The sequence below is a fragment of the Myodes glareolus genome, chromosome X, assembly GCF_982192425.1.
Source record: "Myodes glareolus chromosome X, mMyoGla1.1, whole genome shotgun sequence".
Classification (NCBI taxonomy): Eukaryota; Metazoa; Chordata; class Mammalia; order Rodentia; family Cricetidae; genus Myodes; species Myodes glareolus.
In genome coordinates, this window is record NC_142053.1 from 73,365,957 (window position 1) to 73,383,895 (window position 17,939).

General features: G+C 32.3%; 1 long non-coding RNA gene across 1 annotated transcript in view; it reads left to right on the plus strand.

Moving 5' to 3' along the window:
* Positions 1–15,099, plus strand: part of LOC146889166 (uncharacterized) — a 42,970-nt gene extending 27,871 nt beyond the window's left edge. The window contains exons 3-4 of the long non-coding RNA XR_015000245.1: positions 7,863–8,033; positions 13,975–15,099. This is a non-coding gene — a long non-coding RNA (uncharacterized LOC146889166). The remainder of the gene's footprint in view (positions 1–7,862; positions 8,034–13,974) is intronic.
* Positions 15,100–17,939: the final 2,840 nt, after the last annotated feature.

Consider the following 17,939-nt stretch of genomic DNA (forward strand, 5'->3'; position numbering starts at 1 on the left):
CTTTTGCATCTAGAATTAGATATAGGCAGCATATCATAGCTCTTCATATTTTGACCTTTGCTTACCTTTCTAACCTCTTCCATTCCTGCTTTCCATCTCACATACAGTATGCCTGCAACAAATATTTCTTGCCTTTACTCAAACACATACTTACTTTTTTGAATTTTGTGTTTTCTGTCTGCTAGCTGTGCTTCACTGAGATCATTATCTGAATGTCTTTGTATTTGCCCACATGCCATTTCTTTGGAGTGGCTTCTATGAACACCTAATGTAGCACACCATTCAGAATCACATTTCATTAACTCTGCTTAAAGTGTTCAACAACTTTTCTAACTCAAAGTTCCAACATTTCTATATTTCTCCAAAGAAAAGCATGGTCTAGTCTATCTCAGCCATATCTCAGTCCCTGGCACCAACTTCTTTCTTAGGGTTTCTATTTCTGTGAAGAAACACCATAACCATGACAGCTATTATAGAGGAAACCATTTAATTGGCGTTGGCTTACAGTTTTAGAGGTTTAGTCCATTATTTATCATCATGGGAAGCATTGTGGCACACAGGCAGACTTGGTACTGGAGATGTAACTCAAAATTCTACCTCTGTCTTGGCAGGCAGAAGGAAGAAATAGTGACTCTCAGATTGATGTGAGCTTCAGAAATGGATTGGTACATAAAATGAAAATGATAGTTTGTTTTCTTTTTAAAAAATAAAATAAATTATAAAAAAGAAAAAAATCTCAATAAAGTGAAGTTGAAAAATAAAAAAAGAAACATCAGAGCCCACCACCAGTGACACACTTCTTTCAACAAGGCTACTCCTAGTCCATCAAGGCCAAACCTCCTAATAGTGCCACTTCCTATGAGCCTATGGGAGCCACTTTTATTCATAGTACCACAGCTACATGTCCTTTGTCACTTAAAACTTTTCTGTCCCTTTTATCATAATATTTCCTGAACCTATGATAGAAGAGCTGATATATATCATTTCTCTCATCCTATACTTATCTACTGTCCTTGAACAGTTTTTCAGACTTTTTTGTTTCCTTGGAAAAACTTTTTCTCCCACTCTGTAGTTCTCATTAAGGTAGACTCTGGGTTAGCTTTTCCTATACGCCTTCCATTTATGTGCTCCTGAAGCTTGGCATCAATATAAAAAAGTTCTAAGCTAAGCTTCTTGCCATATATGGAGAATATATACAGTGTTTATTACCTAGTGTTTATTACATTGTTTATTTTTACTTTATTTTATGATAGTGTTTTAGAATTTTCAAAATATAATATTTTAGTATAATACAAAGGTTAAAATAATAAAAGTATTCAATTTTTCCACCTATATTTCTTAAATGGCTTCATATGAACATCCATAGCTGCACATGACTCTCAAATATCAGACTCATCAGTGGACTTGTGAATTTATAAATTCAGCTCTTGTAATTGAGTATAGTAAAGCAAAAATATTATTGTCACCAGATGGACACCAAAGCCTATGGCTCATTCTCACTTTTTTCCCAATAATTCTTGACTCATGATGCAGTTAATCTGCTACATACCGAGTGAAAAAATTGACTTCAAGTCAAGTTTTTTGATAGGAAAGTTTCCTTACCCATAAGGCCAAAATTAGTTACTGTTTGAATTCTTATTTCCCCCTGAATTATTTCACCTGAAACTTCTAGCATTTGAGTTCATCGTTGACCACTAAAGATTTTTTTCTTTTTAAAAACTAGTCCTTTGAGAATTTCTACAGTGTGATTTTCATCATATTACCCTTCCCTTCATAACTCTTCAGAACTTATTTCCTCCATTTCCACCTAACTTTGTGTCCCTTTTACCCCCCCCATAAAGGCCATTTTTTCCACCCAAGCTGTTATAATGTGTGGTCTTCCACTGGAGCATGGACAGTTTATCAGGAGCTGTACTTGTAGAGAAAGCTGATCATTTCCCAGTGGCTAAGATTTGTCAATAGATACTCAGCCAAGGGTGGGGGTGGGGTATGTATCAGATTTCACGCCCAGTTCCACTTTCTGGGATTTGGTCTATCTTCTTTAGGTGTGAACCAGGCTTTTGCATGGCATCACAGCCACTGTGAATTCAGACGTCCAATTGTCCTGCTGTTCCAAGAAGACTCTTTTTTCCTTGTAGTCATCCAACATATTTACCTCTCATATTCTTTATATACCCTCTTCTGTAGTAATTGCTGAACTTTGGAAACAGAGGATTCATATGTATGTCCCATTTAAGGATACACATTTTCAGCTATCCTGTTAAAGATTAATTCCATTTTGACCCTTTTTTAGCTATATATGTGTGTATGTATACATGTATATATGTAGCTGTGTATATATGTATGTGTGTGTTTATTAGGACATTTATACAGTACTTTTGTTGTTTACACTTTTATTGCAGACAATGGTGCAAAAGTAGAGTCAATATTATGATTCTATTTTCATATACATATAGCACAACTTACGCAATTATAAAAATTCTAAGTTTTTGGTTTGTTTTCTTCAGGCTTACATTGTCTTTAGAAATTAACTGTACACATACTATTTTTACTTGCAAATAATCTCCTGCAATAGGAGTAAGGACTTAAATATTTTTCTTATTACAGGAAAATGGAAGTTATATGTTTTATACCAAATCACAGCATTATAGAAAAGATGAAATTAAAACTCTGGACCCTTGATCTTCTCTCCATTTCATTTATAAATCAGTTTGTTTTTCTCCTTAAAGAAAAAAGAAGGTACTTATTTCATCTTCAGAGAGTTATGCTAACTCTGATTTCTCTTTGAAGAAAAATCATTTAATCTGTCAGATATAAGATCTTCATTTTCTTTTTGTAATATCACCTGCTATACCTAGTTCCTCAAGAGTAAAACTGACTCTCTTCATACTAATTTTTGTTTAATCAATCAAATTTTCTCTAGCCTATAACTACATTTCCTGCTTACTTTGTATCTTTAGTACCATTAAAAAAACCCTCCAACTTAAGAAATTTTGTACTCACAGAATGCTCTAATATATGGTTTCAGATTTTCCAGTCTCTATTTGTACTGATAAGCCACAATTTTTCTATCCAATCTTGTAGTTGTCTATTCTGGGTCTAGCATGAGCTGTGTTTTGATACTGCATCCTGACTTCTCAACATATTGTATATCTGAAAAGCATTAAGAGTAACACCTGAAGGTGCCCTTCTTCTACTCATACAGAATGTTATAAGAGCTGTTATGACATTTGTTTTGCAATTTTCACTAATAACTGTGTATTCTTTCAACTCAGATATAGTTTGTTAATTTGGGCTGTGGTAGAACACAGAGATTAGGTGTACTTAAAAAGTTTAAAATAGGACTGCTTTGTTAATGTTTAGCCTTGGTACCTCTGTACTTGTGAAACTAGGACTCATTTAACCACTAAATCATCTTCTGTCCCCCGTCCCAGTTCCTTAGAGCAATCTTGGATCAATATAAGATAGACTTATAAAGAATTGTCATGGAGTAAACATTTTATTTGGTGCCAGTTGTTCCGAAATTTTGTTAACTGGACCCTGTATTCATTTTCTCTGTATGAATCCTTTTTTTGCTGATTTAGTAAAATGTCCTAACTTACTCATTTGAATGTGCTTAACTTTGGCCTTTGAACTTCAAGGGTCTCAGATCCTACTATCTTCTGACACAATCTTTTAAACTTATTATCTGACAAGATTTCAGATTTTCATGGCAAATTGAGTCCCATATCTTTGTTATATAAGTATCTTTAACAACATTTAATTAATAATAATGACTAATAATTGATAAAATAGAGTGATATCCATGTGTCAAGGTCAAGTCTATGAATTTTCAAGGTACCAAATTAATAGGCTTCAATTCGGGCCTGAGGTAAGTATTTTCGTTTTCCTCAAGTTCAATTGCATTATATTGGCAAGTTTCTGGTATTTAGACTAGATTAACTTAGCTCCTACATCTGAGTCCTTATTTTCTATCAATCTTTAAACCAACATTTAGCCTTCTAATGTTTTGTCTGGTTTCCTGTCTTTGCCCTGCTGAACATAATATCTTTGATTCTGTCATACCCAATGATTCATTAGTAAGGTCAAATGACAATCACTGTTGTGTGATTCATTTTTCGGTGACTTAAGTAGTTAAGGTTTTTGAATCTTTAGTTAAGAAGACAGATCTGAATCCTAGCTATACAACTTTATAACGCTCTTGTCCTGTGCTCAGATTTTCATTTTAAAATAGATTAAGAGTAACCAATTCTTCAGACAATTGTCAAAAAATCTTTGCATATAAAATAATGAACGCAATCATAAAACAAATCTTAAGATGGCATAGCTATTGCTTCTAATTTAGTGGTGAATATTAAAGTTTATTGAATTGTATTTTGACTTTAATATTCTTTGCCCCCAAAGTGAAGATAACTGTGGAAAGGGGATATTTAAAAAAACATATACTTTTTGTTTGAGAATTTTATCTAACAAATGAAAGATTTCTTGACCAATTCTTAAATACATGAAATAATGGATGTAGAAAAAAGTTCACTCATATGGCAGAATATTTAACATCTTGCTGTGGTTTGAAGAAAAGAAGACTAGGATAATTAAAATAGAGTTTAGAATCAATTAGCAGATTGCTTTATTTGCTTCAGGGTCACTGCCAGAGGAAACTAACTTTTAAATTAAAATTGAATGTGGTAATAATTAACACTGGTAACTAAAAATGAAAACATATTTAAGAAAGCAATCAAGTAGATACCCTAAAGGCCATACCTTTATGTTATGTACGTTAGTGTATTTTACTAACTCATTGCCATTAGAATATCCAAAAAACCTTTTCTTTTTGGTAATTTCCATATTTAATTTTTTATTTTCCTCAATCAGTGAAGAATAGTTTCTAGACACAAAGATTATTCAGTGACTTAAAAGAGGTACTCATATGAATGAGAAACATTAACTCAAGGAGTGTACTATGATGAGATAGAAATGTAAAGATGTAACAATTTAAATAATACAAACATAGAAATCTAGAAAAAGACAATTTGCTTTAAGGAAATGTGATTGTCTTCATCACAATAAGGGATAAAAGTAGCAATAAATTGCAGGAGGGCATAGATAGTTGGATCAGAGTAGCCTAGGAAAACCCAGGACAAAAAAAAATGGATTGGAATTTACTTCAGAACATGAATAGGATTTTGAGCTCTTTCAAATATTTTTCATATGTTCTAAAAATGACTACTCTTGCTTCCCTATTTATGTACTAAGAAGCCTTCAGAGTTTCCAGAAAGCAGAATGATGTCAAAGGATGAAGGATTGCTAGACACAAATCTTGGAATGCAGACTTTCTTGATACACCGGCTGAACAGCTGTCAAAAATTCAGTCATGTCAGTCTTTACATTGCTCTTCCTTACCCTCTCAGGAGTTTTCCTCAGGATATCTATGAAATACAGATCTATTTCTCATTTAACACAAGAAAATATGAAGAAATATTTGAAATAAACCCATGTCTTAGTCACCATGATTGGAAAGTGGGAAGCTTCCTTAGCCCACAGGAATGTTGGCTCACAAGGGAAGAAAAGAGTGTAAAGTATGTAAAATGGACTACACATGCTCATTTCTTGTTTTCTTCATTGCTGACAATATACAGTTTGCCACTACTCTTGCATGTACTAGTCATTCATATTGAATTGCCTGAGCCAGATGCAAATCACTTCCTTCTCTTTCCTGGGGTCCAGATGCCTTTTTCAATACATAAAATGTGTGGTGGGATCCTTACAATTTGACATCTGCATTTGGATATAGGCATCAAATTTTAAAAACTTTGCATATGGCTTATCAATTATTATTTATACTGCAAACTCTTGGAGGTCAAAATATTTATGCTTAGCCAATGTGTCCATGAATTAGTATCAATTTAGATGAAGAACAAATTAAAATCTAATCTGCCACTGGGCTAAATCCTGGCAAATGTACACAATCTGTTTCGGTAAATCTGGTACTCAGCATGTGAAAATGAAACCAGTTAGTGGAAACAGTGTTTTCTATGCTAAATTTAAGTTATTGAAAACATTGAGAATTGAAACAATTTAAGTTTCATTAGAAATCCAGGGTGGTGTACATAGCCTTTGAAATAATTCCAAATCCTATATTATCAATCCATTTCATGAGAACTCAGACACGGGTATGAGTTCAAATTTCCCACAAAGTATAAATGAAAATTTGATTGTACATGAACAACACTTTTGTTTCAATAGAAAAATTAGTCTATGCCAAGAAAGAAGCTGATTAATGATGCTGTCACCCTATATTCAAGCAAAGTCAACATTGAACAAAAAGTAGCATTTAATTAAAAATTTTAGTTTTCATGAAAATTTTCAGAAATTAACTGATGGTAGAAAATAATACACTAAATTCACAACAATATGGGGAAATATTGCAGAATGTTGTTTAATTAAAAATTGATATTGTCATTCATCTTATCATTTAAATCCATAAAAATAATATATAAATTGAGTGTGTATGCACTTTCTGGTAAGCAATGAAGAATTAATTGCTAGTATAAAGAATTTTAACAAAAGTAAAACATCAGTTTTCATTTTTAGCCATAAATTTAAAGTGTTATTCTTAATTTAGTAGTAAAGAAAGGGAATTGTAGCTTAATAGGACGGTACTTTTCTTTAAGTTGACAAATTATATGAATTAAAATAATAGTATTTTTATTGTGAAATAAACACAATTCTGCAAGCAACATTATATTCTTACAAAACAATATCAAACTTGTTTAAAGTACATTCTTTGAAATTGATTTAAAAGGTATATAAAACAAATTAAAAATCCAGGTCTATATTGTATCACATAATTTTTGAGTCAGGAACTCAAAATATACTCATCATCATTCTACTAATGCTTTCCCTGTTAAGATAAATGAATAAGAATAGCTTATTGTGAGTGTATCATCAACTAAGGTATAAAGAGATTTCTGGATCTGTGGCTCATAACTAAAAACATCCCTTTTCATTTGTTACCCCCGAAACACAAATGAAGTTGCCTACATTTTAATGTTGCTTAATAAGACTCTTGTTTTTTTAAAATTAATGGTAAATGTTGTTTAATAAGACTCTTGTTTTTTTAAAAAAATGGTAATAATATGCATTATAACCTATACAATAAAATAATATATATATATATATATATATATATATATATATGCTACCTGAATGAGCAGTTTATTAGGTAAGAAAATAGAAAATGAGAAGTATATTTTCAGTAGAGTTAAAAATAGTGTGGAATAAATGAATGATTCAAAGAAATATCACCACTGCTAAATGTAGCACAATTCTTAGCTGATTAATTAATTCTTAATTCAACTATTATTAATGTATGATAAAATTAGTAGCAACTCTATTCTGAGATATATATGCTTTTGTGGCTTCAATGGATCCTAAAAGATGATTAACAATCACAGAAGATAAATAGAATATCTGTGTTGCTTCTTTTTAAAAATGTTTTAATTGAAATTGAATCATATTATTTCTCTCCCTTCTTTTCCTCCCTCCTGCCCTCCTAACTATCCTCTTTTGATTCCATCCTACGTTACGCCATTCTTAATGTTTTGCTCTTTTTTTCTTCTATTACTGCTCTTACATATGCACGTATGTATGTACAATTATATATATATATACTCAACCTGTGAGACTTTTTGATGTCTGTGTGTATATGATTTCAATAACAGAGTTTATTTCTAAATCTCATTCTGCCAGCTGTCATTAGTGACCTGAAGTGCTTTGTCTAGGGATAGGACCCCACAAAATTGTCCCCTTTTCATATCAACATGTCCACTGATACTGACATTTTTCTTGTCTTGTTTCTGCAGCCATTTCTAGGATTCACTCAACAGGACAGAAATCATGCCTGATACTGGAAACCCATCTAATTTCTCCTGGCTATTGAGGCCATGGCTCATAGAAAAAAGAATCTACAACCTCTCTTTGCTAGACCAGCATAATTAATTACAACATTCTAAATCTTATCCTTAAACTTACAAGTAAGTGTAACTACCACTTCTCATAAAAGATGTGTTTCTTTATAGCAAATGGAGACAATCATAGAAACCCACAACCAAACATAATACATCATAGAAATCAATACCTAAATGGAAATATTTGCATTGCAGCTCTTGAATCTATGATTCAGGGAACTTTATGAAAGAGAAGATGGGAAGATTATAATAACCACAATACCAGGAAGCCTGCTGTGAAACAGGATTTTTAAGGAATGAATACATAAACAAGATAAAAAATAGAAAATTTGCACCCCACAAACCTAACAGATCTATATCAAACAAATGTTAAAGATTAACTAGACCAATAACTAGAAATAACAATAACAGATGCACAAACTGAATTCCATCACTAGGAACCATTACACAAAATGAATAAGACTAGCATCTTTTCCTTAAATTTGTTAAGATCATGAAAGAAAAGAAATACTGGGAGATCATCCAAGCCATAAGGAAAGTAAAGAGACATGATGATTTATAATACAAGATTTGATACTATAATCCATACAAAAATTTAAGGGGCAGTTAGAAAATTTGAATGAGGTCTATGGATTAGTTTATAAATGTTCACATCTTGATTTATTGTTCTAATGTTATCACAGATGATGCTAGATTTTAGAAAATATATTACTAGTCCAATTTCTTTGTCTTAGATTATTTCAAAATTAAAAATAACAAAAACAACAAGACATGTGTGCTCTTAAACACATTTTGAAATAATTTGGACCACTGAATAAAGTTTCTTTCCAGAGGCTTGAGAACTCATGCCAACTTTAAAACATCATTCTTCTAATATTTATAACTTATAAATAATCTATATTAACTTATATTGTTCTAATATTTGCTAATATTTAAGCTAACTCCATCACTCCTACCTTCTTGCCATTTAAATTACTTTTGCCAAGGGAAAACATAAAACTCACTGCCAACTTTTGCTAAAATTTCTTTTCCTGTGATTAGTAGTCGAGAAATACGTCAAATTATATGCCAACACTTCGAGTTCTGCTTTATAAGAGTCCTCACTGCAGAAACATGTTGCTGTAAAATAAAAACTCAACTTTGTCTTTCTCCAGTTTCCAATTCAAAAGCAGGTAAAATACACATTAAAGTCAACAAAATAAGACTAATAATCAAAGGTTAAAGATCTTTCCATTTCTCCAATAAAGAATGAAAAATCAGGAGTCAAGTTTTAAGAGATTGTAGTTATTTTGAAATTAAAATTTCATATATGTACACTGCATTTTCTCCTCTCTCTATTTCCTCTCACTCCTCAACTTCTCTTGTGCCCCTCTCCTTCTGAAATTCCTGACTTATATAAAAACATTATTGCTACATATATGTAAATGAATAACTGCATAAATATAATCTACTTAGTTTATTTATTGTTGCTTTTAAGCATTTGTTTTTAGAGTTAATCACTTTTAAACAATCCATTATAGGAGACTCTATGGCTATCTTTAGAATCATAACAAAGCAACAGAAATAGTAATAATCATTTATTCATCAGTTATAGTGTTCTAATTAATGTAATTTATATTTAATGTGTTTTTAATTTGATTTTGAGAATCATATGAGGCAAATGATATTATTTTTTATATTTTACAGGTAAGGTATTCAAGATGTAGTGATTATAAATCATTGATCCAGCAGTCACATCTAATAAAGTCTGCTGGAATATATACCAAATGTTCACTCTACTTACTGTTTCTGAATTTTAGCAATCCCAAACTTACTAAGCTGATTCTAAATAGATAAATAATCACCAAAAAAGACTACAGTAAACTATTTATTGTGTTTTAATATTCTGTTACATAAAGTATTGTAATACTTAAACCATTCAAACATCAGTAAGAATCAATATTTAGATATTCTTCTTAACTTTGTATCAATGCATAGTATCTTCTAGGGTCTAGAATTAGAGTGTAAATACTTTGGATAGTGCAATGTGTCATTAAAAAACACAATAGAACTATTTATAAAAAAATCTCATCCCACTAGATTAAAGTAGTGAGTTATTTATTCTGTGATCTTTCTTTCATTTGCATGAAAATTAGACTTTCAAGCTGGTTAGTATTGGGCTACCCATAGTCATGCAGCTATAACTACAGGCAACAAAGATGTTGAAGGAAAGCATGCCTGGTAAATGTTACTGGAAATACTGGTTTATTCTTTTATGGCTAGAAGAATTGCAAACATTCTTAGAAAGTCATCTCTTTTAAGAAAAAAATTCATGAAAAGAATAAAAGACCAAAAGAAGCAGACACATTTTCGTAGATAAAAACCAGAAATTTCGCTGCGGGGAGGGAGTTCCTTTACTGTTTTTGCACTTTGGCAGCTGTCAACATCTCAAAATATCATCTCACCCAAACTGTTGAAAGAAAAGAACCCTTTGATTTCCCCCTTGAGACACTAGGACTGAAAATGGAATCTTTGTAGTCCTAGTTCTATCTCAGACAATATCCCCTCTTTATTTTTTAGTTGGCAGAAACATGTAATTCCTAAGTAGTTAATTAAATAAGTTTTATCATTTTAATGTGATTTTAAAAGGAAAAAAGGGGTAAAGTAAATCTGTGCCGTGTTTTTTTCTTTTATTACCAATCTTGAGACTAAACAACACATTTCTTGCATCATTAATAATGTAAATTAGCTTTTGTTTGTGTCTCACATAAGGCTATAATTAGAAGTAAATATTTAATGCCCAGATCAGAAAATCAAATCTAACACCCATAAATTGTGTTCTCTAGGTACAGAACGTTAATGTGAAAAGGATTGTATGTTCAGAAATTTTCATTTTTTTAACCTTTCTTGCCTTTTCTTTACTACCAGTGGATTACTTTGTAATTATTTATTAAGCAGGAATGCTTTTATATTCTTTCTCCTTCAATCTTTAGGGACACAAACACCATTAAATACCATATGCTTAATATTAGAAAATGTATTTAGATTTTTATTTAAAAATTACATCTGTATTTTTAATTTAATATTTTATTAATAACCAAAAGGCAAATCATTATTCAAATTGCAATTCATAAATTTATGTATTGACAATAATTTCTCATATTTAGTTTAAAATATTTATTGATTGGCTAAATTTTCAAAATCTTATTTTTTTTAACATTGTCAAAAATCCTTAGGTGTTGCATTTTTTATTTTAGGAGCTGACAGAGTTTTCCAGATTGCTCCAAATTTAGTTTTTCTTCCTTTTTTTCTTTTCCTTAATCATCACATTAGGGATACCAACCAAGGTCTTCTGTATGTCTGATATATGACCTATTTTTGCCAGATTCGTATTCACTATTCTCTAGGAATGGTATGTGAATATAGAATAGGAATTCTCATGCGAGTTCCATCCTCATGAAAGGGAAACTGACCCCAAGTTCCAGGCTGTCTCAGGTGTCTAGTCATTTTCACATTGGTATAGATTTTTCAAACAAAGGCACTTGTTTCTTTTTTTTAATATTTTTATTTATTTATTATGTATACAGTGTTCTGTCTGCATGTATGCCTGCAGGCCAGAAGAGGGTACCAGATCTCATTACAGATGGTTGTGAGCCACCATGTGGTTGCTGGGTATTGAACTCAGGACCTCTGGAAGAGCAGTCAGTGCTCTTAACCTCTGAGCCATCTCTCCAGCCCCAAAGACACTTGTTTCAACAAAGGAACCAGAGGGAAACTTGGATGCTAAGATTCCATGAGGAGAAATCTTCCTGGCACTTGGTGTTTCCATGGTATTGAAAAATGATGCTCCAGAAAGATTATTTTCTCTTATTTTTACTGCCATTTTTGTTCTATTGGGGGCATTTTTATATATTGACCTGGGTTCTTTTTGACCTGTTTTTGGTCGTTCTTCCATTCAACTGCATCTTTTTTTAAAAAGCAAAATTAAAAACTATTAAATTCTGCATGGTTTATATCTTCTGTCATCTTAATCTTAGTTGGATCAACCTCATTTTTTTATCTTAAAATTAACCAGTTATATCTCAATTCCATCCAAAGAAAATACAGTATGAAAATAGAGATGTACTCTTTATAATGCAATTTACTGTACAGTTAACAAGCAAAGTGCTAAATGAAGAAGATATTTGTTTTATTAAACATCTGGAGATTAAGATAAATTACATTTTAACTGAATGTCTAAAGTGATTATCTTTTTCCCCCTCCCCCCAAGATAGTCTTACATCTTTTGGGGGGGGATTAATAAAGGATTTATATAAGTAATTATTTAAAAAATAAGGGTTTGTCAATAAGTGTATACAATATTAATAACGCCGTGTAGGTATAGGTTTCTAGATGCATTTGGATGTACAGATTGACTTTTGGGATGGTGATTGGTGTAGAAATGTGTGGGTTTAGGTGGCTTTTAACATATTGCCTACCAATGCATGAAACGTTGAGGTTTCTTCAAAATGTGTGTGTCACACTTCTTTTGAAAAGGTTGTCTTCTTCTTTTATGAAACTTCTCCTTGAGCTAAATTTGTAATTTAGAAACATTTAATTTTGTTAATCCTGTCTAGGACTTTTAATGCTTTATAATGTTTAAATAAAATTTCCTGACCCCAAAATACTTTTATTAAATTATTATATTTTCAAATATATATATATATACACATATATATATATATATATATGTATATTAAGGGGTGTGATGGGGGGATGGTCTCATGAATACAATACAATGTGTAACCAGTTTCAGAGTCCTTCCCTTTTGCCAAAGGGAGCTGTGAACTGTCCAGATGCTGCTTCATACCACCTGACCTGATCTTTACCATCCGAGTGAGACTGCGACCTTCCTCTCTCTTCTAATATGTGGTCACCTCTGCAGAAAAATGCCATACCTTAGGGCTGGTACCCCAAGGCTATTGACAAAATAAGTTTCCACAACGCTTGTGGATCAAGACTTTTAAATTTCAACATTTCTGTATACTTATAAGTATTAAATACATGAAAATGAAAGTACTTTGAAAACCGAATCAGTATAAAAAATGTGATCAAAAGAATTCTTCTTTCTCAAATCTTTTACTTAAATTCACCAACATAGACCATATTACTTTATACTGGATCACAAATTGTTAATTTAATAAATCATTTCATATAAGAACATCAGTTGGTAGTTCTGGTTTGATTTACCCCTTAGGACCTTTTGCCAGTACATTGTAATCATTCCTTTTGTCCAAAAAGGTAAGGAATAGTTAAAATTTTTTGTCATGGGAATTTCAGATAGCAGGCTAATAGGAAAACCTTTTTTATTTTATGCTATTATGGGTTAATAGAAGTGTGGAGGAGGGATGGGTATGTGGGGTGTTCACAGGTGCATGTGTGAGCATATATGTGTAAAATTGGGGATAGTGCCAGGAATCATCATATATCTTTTCCACCCTATTCATCGAGTCAGGGTCTTTCAATCAAACCCAGATCTTGTTAATATGCCTACTCTAACTAGCTACCTTACTGTAGGATTCCTCAGGACTCACCTCTCAAAGCTAGAAGACCTTTTACACCCTCTTGGCATTTTACATGGGTTTTAAGATTTACTAGAAGCAGTAAGTCATCTTCCCAGGCACCAATGTCATCAACTTATTACGTAGAGGCCACCTATTCCACTCATATATAGAGTCAGCCAGAGACATATCACATGGCATTTGTTATGCTTATCATCTCATTTGATGCTCCTACTAATCTTCTAAAGAAAAGAGCCAGAATTATAGCTAGTACGTGGAGAATACAAAACTGAAACTGAAAACTCTGACTCCTTGTAATGTTCTCCCTACTATAAAAGTGGTTTTAAATACCTGTTTGTTCATTGTTCAAATAAAACATTTTGAGTAACTCCATGATAAATAAAAGGGTTAAACAGATATATTTGTTTCAAGATGGATTTGAGGGTTCAGAGACATAATTTACCACTTCCATCTGTTCCTTTTCACAGCTTTAAAGATCTTCCTCAAAGAATCGTACCATCTATGACAACAGCTGCACAGTACCCTGCCACTGTATACTGCACCATTTTCAAATATCGACATACCTACTTAATAACCAATTGCATGGTCTCATTCAACCCATTTAATTCATTAAGAGTCATTTTCTCCATTTCATAATAACTTTACTAATACTGTTTATAGATTATAATTGTAAATGTTAAAGAATTAATGTGAATGTATTATCATTGACCAAGTAAAGAGTAAATTAATAGTTGGAAATTTGCAAAGTTGCTTTCTTCATGTGTTGTCATTAAAATATAATATTACTAAAGTTTACAATTCTCATTAACTTGTGTAATTCTATGTGTGAAGAATAAAAAACAAATCAGGCTTTAGTGAGAAATCTTTTAAAAAGTATAAAAGATTTTTATTTAAGTGGGAATATTTTGAAAAAATTCAGAAAAATTTTAAGGTTTATTTCAAAATATAAATTTAAACATGTTAAAACTAAATAGTAAATAAAAAAGAAAGATATAAGAAAACTACAAAATATGGAATATGCTTTGGTAAGATAGGTTAAAGAGGAAAGTGCCATTTTATAAATAAATAAGATAGTTTTTCTAAATGAAAGGGACTCACCTATGTTAAGTGGGAAAAAAATCAAGATAGGATCCACAGTAAGACTACAAAATTCAAAACTGAGTGAATCACAGATTTTTGGAGGGCAATCCTAGAAAAGTTTATATGAATAAATTAATGATTTAAAGAATTTTGTCAGGTTGACATTAATTGTACTAATTCAACAAATGAAAACTAAAACATTTACAATAGCAAAGTCTTCTTAAGTTTTTATCTGATCCCAGCAATTATCAGAAAATCCAGAATTGTGCTCTTTCTAAATAAATGTGTGTATTTGTTTTCTGAAAACCTGGTTAAACTTTTGATTAGTTAAGGCACAAAATGTATTTTTTAAATAAAGAACTGAAACTTCATAGAGTTAAAATTTTTGCTTGTTTGTTTTCTATTCTGCTTGTTTTAAAACCTTTGGAACAGAACTTTATGACTGAATTTAAACAAAAAGAAGAGTTGGATAACCACACTGTTCAAATAAATGACTATTTTAGATGATTAAATTGTTTGCTATCTTGTGTGTCTATGACTAGAAGTACACAGACATACATGCCTGAATAATGTCTGAATTTTATGGGAAAGTTTAAAGAGTTAAAGGTAGATACATTTACAAACAAAGTAAAAATAAGTGCTTTTATGTAGTTGACATTGTATGTGGCCCTTAAACATATTAATCAGTCAATATGGTTTTTGACATTTCAGATTTGATTCAATTTAAATGTGAGTATTTTACTACCTGGAAAGTTTTACATTTTTCATCATTATCATTACTCTATGTAAATCTGCTAAAGGAAGAGTCAAACTGTAACATGAGGGGCCTGCTTGTTCAGATTTCTGACCTGCCCGACCCCCCAGCTGTTTAGTCCCAGAGAAAAATCACACATGAGATCTCTATAAGTTATAAAGCTGATTGGCCCATTAGGTCTGGCTACTTATTAGCTAACTCTCACATCTTGATTAACCCATTTTTCTGATCCATTTTAGCCATATGGCAGTGGTGCAGGAGAACTGTATGTAAACTGTTAATCATGTTTTAAATAAACGCTGATTGGCCAGGCAGGAGGTGTAGGCGGGAAAGCCAGACAGGAAGTGGAAATGATGCAAGGAGAGCAGGAGAATTCTGGGGAGGAGGAAGTTGATTCCTCCCACTCCTGCCCAGATCACCAAAGCAGCAGGATGTGATCTGCCAGCTGAAAAAGGTACTGAGCCACATGGCTAACATAGATCAGAAAAATGGGTTAATCAAGATATGAGAGTTAGCCAATAAGAAGCCTGACCTAATGGGCCAATCAGCTTTATAACTTATAGAGTCCTTTGTGTGATTTTTCTCTGGGACTAAACAGCTGGTAGAACTGGGCAGGACAGAAACACAAACAAGCTGGCACTCATGTTACATCAAACAACTGCAATTATCCTTATGAACTGTGTGAGGGGGATCTAAATTTTATTTCAAAATTATAATCGAACTTAATTTATAAATGTCAAAGACATAAATGAACACTTTTGTGTCTTTCCACATTATTATATTTTATTGAATAACAAAAAGTTCAAAAGTTTTAGTGTTTTGGGTGACATCAATTTTTCATATAATCCATATATGTTGGCAGCCAAAGACAGTACAAGTTCTTTTATTACAGTCTTAATAACTAATATTAACCATCATGTCATGTATCACAGATTATTTATATGCTTACATACAGATATATGTATAAACACATGCACACACACACATATATGTACATACATACATGCATATATATTTGTGTATCTGTGACTAGTAGAATGAATATAAGTTATAGAGGCTGAAAGAGCTTCAAGATAGTTCAAAAATCTGCATTAATATGACTGTGAACCTGACAAGTGCTAGGAGGGAGCTGAAGGTAGAATTGAAGAGAAAACTTCAGAATTCGACTGTGAGGTAAAAGGGAACAGTGGTCTGGAACAGGAAATGGGTGGTCTGGTTAATGTTCTGATAGCAAGCAGGTGGACAGGCATGTGGGACAGACAGCAGACAGGTGAGTAAACTGCATTTACAGGGGACCCAACTGAGCTCGAGCCCCAGGGACAGTTCTGACTTTTTTGATTCCTGATGGAAAAAAAATTCATCAGATATAAGCTTGTGTGGGACTTACTCAAACACCTCACCATAATAGTTGTCTGTCACTGTATGGGGTTCAGATGAAGAAGTTACACAGTTTCCTTAGTCTAGTATGTCATAATTTCTTGGACATGGCTCCCTTCTATGATTTTAATACACCCATATGTCCCTGAGGTCTCAGTTAAGTCTCATAAACCTACAAGGCAACTCCTTTTATACTTCCAGAAATAACAAATTTGCAGTCTGGACTAGGTTTGTGCTACCCAAGAAACGGTGCATTTTCAGTAGTCACCCAAGAGCTGTGTGTATCCTTCCCTTCCAAAGTGGGGTTAAAAGCTCCTTGTGAAATGGAGTTGCCTAAGACAAAGCACAGTCTGTAAAAGAAACATTATTTCTTATGTAACAGAATTTTCCTGGGAAGACACAACAGGAATCTACTTGCACCCTAAAGGGAGCTTCCATGACAGATCAAAGTAAGTATTGCACCAAGGGTAACTTAGTTCAATCAATGATTTTTCTTTTCTTTTTTACTGGAGTAGCTAAAAGGAGTATGGGTGAGCCATTACTTAGAAGAAGCAGGGCTATCTCAACAAAAAGCAGCTCCATCACCAAAACACCTATTCAAAAATGGGTAATGACTCGAGAAAATCCTGAAACCTTCATGTAATCTATTTTCAAATTTATATTCAATCCTGGAGTTGTTCTTCAATCAGAAAATATTATCTATCTATCTACCTATCTATCTATCTATCTATCTATCTATCTATCTATCTATCTATCTATCTATCTATCTATCATTTATCTATACTTCATCATTTTTGCTAGCAATTCTCTCCCAACAACTGTTTACTCTTTTTTTCCTTCCCTTTGCTTCCCTTCCGGCTTCCCTTCCCTTATTCCTTCCCTTCCTCTTCTTTTTTGTTTTAACTGCTGGATGGGGTCCTGGAGAGTATTTGAAGTTCCTAGTCATTTGAAATTTGTTTACCTCCTGAGGTTCAAGGCCACTCCCTTTTCTTTCTGAAGAAAAGGTTTCAATTTAGAAGGAATGCTGCAATTAGAAAACTGACAGACTGAACTGTATTAGAAAACAGAAGGTAGCAGGGTAGGTAAGAGTAGTCTGATTTCTGCAGTAAGCAAAAATATGCAAGTGCTAACCTAATTGTTACTTCCTGGTACACTAAGAATTTTTGAAGAAAAAATGAATGTGTCAATTATTTAAGCATAATCAATGTAAAATCATAAAAT